We start from the raw sequence: 5,486 nt of genomic DNA, 5'->3' as shown, positions 1-5,486 counted from the left end.
GCCAGTTGTCTCGATCCTGTGCCATCTCCCGCCAGTTATCGGCCTGGAGATCGCGCAAGTCCGCTTCAACAGCATCGCCCCAGCGATATCAATAACGGAAAACTAATAACATAATTTATTTGTATTAATATTTTCTTAAATATAGCCATGTACATGAGGTATCGCGTATTTGCACGAATGTCAATGGCGGGCATCAGATTATTATAGTTATTGGGTCGTTCGACGTTTCTCGAAACATATTTAACCTTTTCAACGCCAAAGACCACTAAAACGGTCATCGTCTGTCGTGCCCGCGACGCCAATGACCATTAAAAAGGCTATGGCGGACGTTGTCAAAGCGACTTTCCTACTGTCAGTTAAGCTTCATATTCGCTCTTCACCAGTTAACTTTATGGCGTCCATGGCATTTCTTGACACGTGTGGAAAAACGTTCAAAAGGTTAATACAAAATGAAAATTGAAAACAAAGTTTCATAGATATGTTGTTTCCAACAAAAGCTATTCAAACAATGATGATGGAAGATGTGTCATAATGTACGAGTACCTAGGTACATACTTAGCGTTAGTAACGGTTGTTACAAGTATGTCCATACTTCATAAATTCTTAAGATATTGCTAGTTTTTGTACGTTAAGAACTTTCCAGCATCCAATCTTGTCTCTGAGAAGCTTGTTGTAAGATAAGATTGAGTGGAAATGAGCAAAGTTAACCTACTTTGAGGCTCCTATGAGGAGTGTAAGTTTTCCCGATAACGGGTTAAGTTTTCGCAACGCAAAGACAGCATTTACTAAACCGTCCACACGGCACTTCCAGCTCAATTTAGTAATGTTAATTCAATTGAACGATTTCCTTACCTATCCGTTGGAATCAGGTCATGTAATGAATAAACGTCAGGGCAAGGCCTTCGAACGTTACCTCTCCAGTTTACCACTCGCATAAAATGTGCAAATAAGTGTCATTTACAGTCCACTAGTGAGCGACCCAATATTTACAAAGATCATTTTGCACCTTATTCATTTGACATATGGAGTAAAATACAATATAAAAATCCCTCACGTAGACTATTACTATGGTATTACGAGTATTACTGTGGTGGTGGAAATTTCAGTACTAAGATACCACTTCGTATTTTTAGTACTAAAATTTCAATTTGCTTTCTTTGGCTTGGTACCATTGACAATAAGATACTTCGCAGTTAGCAACCCATAGCTTTGTATTAGAGTTCCATAGTGGAAGTAACAATTCGTATCCTCGTATCCACCTGTCTGTCGATTAATGATTAGGTACTTTTTACGCCTGGAGGCCTAGTCAAGATGACGATCGTTTGTAGAAAACGAAACGCTAAGATAAACGTAAATAATGTATAATAAATATTATAGGGACATTCTTTCACAAATTGACTAAGTCCCACGGTAAGCTCAAAATGGCTTGTGTTGTGGGTACTCAAACAACGATATATATACTATAAAAATACTTAAATATTTAGATAATGCGTGTTTTGGTATCGAGGAAAATACTCCTTAAAGATAGATCTTGATCGTCGAAGATTATTTTATTCGTGAAAGCTTAACTACACTAGAGGCAACACTATTTTGCTCTACTAGCGTAACGATACTCAGGAGGTTGACGTTTGCCGAACGAGTGCGTGCGAGAGAATGACGCGTATAACCGTATCCTTGGTCCTTTTGAGGTAACATTACTATCTCCTGATAACGGTGTAACGGTACCGAAAGTTTCCCACGCAACTAAAGCTACGCTTAATTATACACAATAAAATGGACAATACTTCTTTGACTCTGCCGAAATTCTGCGGAGGTGAACCCTAATAAACAAATATAATACAATAACGTTACGGAACTTAATGAGTGAACATTGAACAATAGTCGACCGTAACGGTTTCAGGTTATACAATAACATAGTGCAACCTTACGGGGTCCGGCTTACGAGAACTAACTGTTATTTTATTGCGTTGCTACAAAAATGAATTTACGTATTCTATTTTCTAGTTATAAAACTATTTCTATTTCTAATTATTAATAAGCTATTCTATATCTACATGCTAAACGATGTTGTAGTGGACGGACACGTCGGCTACAAATACATAGAAAACATCCACGACTCAGGAACAAATATTTGTCAACAAATAAATTCTCTTACCGCGATTCGAACTCAGGAACATTGGCTTCATAGGCAGGTTCACTACCCACTAGGCCAGATCGGTCTTCAATGAACGGAAATGATGTCGTATGGAAATGATAGCGTTTCATTTCATTTTCTGCAAGCAATTGTCACCTTGGCTAGGCACCCTTATATTTATATCTGTCCTGCTAGGAGACACTGCTAGCAGTGCGTCTACATAAAAGACATCTATTTAGAACATATTGTGTAACGCGTAACTACGTTGCTTTATTTTGGTACACATTTATGAATAAAGTGGCACTGGCAGTAGCATTTCTTTAATTATCGTCCTAAATGCAACATCAGTTCCTTCAACGTTAATGCTCGAAAAGAAGTTCCATTAAAAATATATAGGTATACACTAGGTTTTAATAGTTAATGTTGTAAAGTCAAAATGCAAAAGCAAATTGTTCAATTCCTTTGTTTCAGCCCTTGTGGACCTATACAAAGCTATTGAAATATCACGGAATATTGATAGCGATTTTAATAAAAACTTTGCTGGAAACTCATTATGTTCATCATAAGAATAAGAGGCCTATTCTACGTTTTATATTATTAACTTGATTTGATATCCATATGATAAGAACTTGACAAGACTTAACTATAAGCTGGGGATATACGTAGGTACAGGTGTCCGTTGGATCTGCATGACAGATGCCACTGGTAGACTAATCTCCAGTAAACACATTTATTTATTTATTTAAAATTAGAATCAGGCAATACGACCCATATTGCATGGCCATATAAGAAATACCACTAACATACAAATTAATATTTCATAAACTTTTAACTCAACACCATTGAGGCAACAGAACGCGCACCACAAAAGTGTTAAAGCGCACGTAGTGGCGCGGTAGCTCCATAATCCGGCACATGGAGATCGAAAAATCTCTTAAGTAGCTGACGGATCTTTCCTAAGGGGGCAACTACACAAAAGATCCCTATGGGTCGAAGTGTATCCGTTAGGGCCCCCGAAAATCATAAGATAAGATAAGATAAGTGGCGCGATAGAAGCTGGAACACCCTAAGCGTGTAGCTGGTCTTCTGGTGTGCACACCACTTCAGCAGCCGTGGCGGTGTAATGCAGGCGCCTACAGGCCAATTTGAACGTACACTGACATCAGAACGATATCTGAAGGATGTTATTTAGCTATCGTGCGTCTCACTCACGCCAATACATGCACGGACAAGTACAAGCGAAATGTACGATTACCAAATTACATATTATTATAATGTCAGTGTGCGTTCGAATTTGCCTGTTACTCGATGTAACTCCGCAAGCCAGAGGCCGTGAACACCGAAGTTCGCAAATTATTAATTGCGAGCATTTTTTTCTTTTACTACAATTAAGCCGTAATTAGAGTGACAGAGAAACATGCCCGAAATTTGTGAAATAATGTGTTCGCAGTAGGCCCTCAAAATTCACCGGCTCGGCGGTATCATACTGCGTCTTCCAAGGCACCGGACCGTGTGGCCTTTTTCTTTCTTCAGTCATCAATCTATGCCCAATTCCTGAGATACATCGACAGATTTTCCCCGAAGATTTTTTGCGACCAAGACTCAAGTTCCTAATCGTATTATAGCTATCGATGACAAATCAAATTGTAAATTTTTTAATTTCTAATAGGCTTCCAGCTTTTAATTCCTGAGAGGAATAGCCGCACACAAAGGTATGTAAATTATGACCAAGTTTTTCTTTGACGGACCTCGGTTTTTCAGTGTTGTTTCAGTTCCATTCTGGTTTGGGGGACAAAATATTGGATTTGTGTAGGGGTTGTTTTTAATTGAGAAGGACTGTACAAGTATGCTTAGGTTTCTTGGTTTACGTAAGTACTATTTGGTACTTTTCCGAGAACTTTCTGTACCTTTTTTTCTTAAAAATATATAATATGTTAGTATAATCGTGTAACCTATAGGTAGGTATATTTCTTGCATTCATTAATTCCTACAGGTTGTGTATTTAGTCACCTGCATTAATTTATGGGGTGAATATATAGGTCATACTGAGCAACTTTTACTTTGGGACCAACCCCGAAATCGCGAAAAAAAATTGTCTGTTTAAAACAAAAAATATTACTTCGCCATAAATTAAAAAAATCACCTGTTTTTTTTCGCAGATTACTAAAGTAATATTTTTTGTTTTAATTAGAGTGGATTTCTGCAAAATAACGTTGACATTTTCTATGCGAGATTTTATTTTTGCGATTTAGGGATTGGGCTCATAGTAAAATATGACCTATATCAAGCCCGTAAATTATTGTAGGCCCCTAAATAAATAAGCTACCTATAACAAATAATAGGTGAAAAATATTAAACCCCGACGCAAAAAGAGATGTGTTATACGTTTGACGACAATGTCTGTCTGAGTGTATGTTTGTGGCAGTGCCTCAATCAACCCATTCTTTAACTCTAAGATCCGTTTCCCATTATCCGACATTACATTTATCGGTACTTACTACCTATCCTAACCTAACTTATCCGTTAACATTAAAGATATTATAATCACACATAACCGATATGAAACCACTCGACCGCACCCGCAGTTCCATCACAAAAGTGGGTAAACAATGAAATCTTTACTATGATGGATTCTGGCTGCCGCATGATTTGACGCCTTCAGAACCCTTTACGAAATATTGCCGATAATACCGCGACACGGGCTTATTTCGTATAGAAAAGGCTATTTAAGGACTAGATTTATCATTTTTTACGTGGTTAATTGGAATTTGGGATTTGCTTTAGGAATGGAGTCGGGGATGTCTTTCAACTACGTCTAAAAGTCGGTGTATACCTACAGACATTGAGCGTGCAGACACGTGCCGTGGCAGACAAAAAACTATTCTTCTATACATTGTCTTAATGTATTGGTTCCCATATGACCCCATACGACGACCGGTCTGGCCTAGTGGGTAGTGACCCTGCCTACGAAGCCGATGGTCCCGGGTTGAAATCCTGGTAAGGGCATTTATTCGTGTGATGAGCATGGATATTTGTTCCTGAGTCATGGGTATTTTCTATGTATTTAAGTATTTATAAATATTTATATATTATATATGTCTAAGTACCCTCAACATAAGCCTTATTGAGCTTACTGTGGGACTTAATTAATTTGTGTAATAATGTCCTATAATAAAAAAATTATAAAAATAATATATACTTTCTACAACTATTCTCTTTCTGCACAAACTCTAACGTATTTATATATATATTATTACACGGCCGTTCAAACGCCAACAGACACACTCACAGTAGACTCTTAAGTACATACTCTCCACGTACCTAGTACCTAATATTTTGTTCCAGGTGGAAT

This window comes from Cydia pomonella, chromosome 12, assembly GCF_033807575.1.
Source record: "Cydia pomonella isolate Wapato2018A chromosome 12, ilCydPomo1, whole genome shotgun sequence".
NCBI classification, from domain to species: domain Eukaryota; kingdom Metazoa; phylum Arthropoda; class Insecta; order Lepidoptera; family Tortricidae; genus Cydia; species Cydia pomonella.
This window is presented reverse-complemented; position numbering follows the sequence as displayed.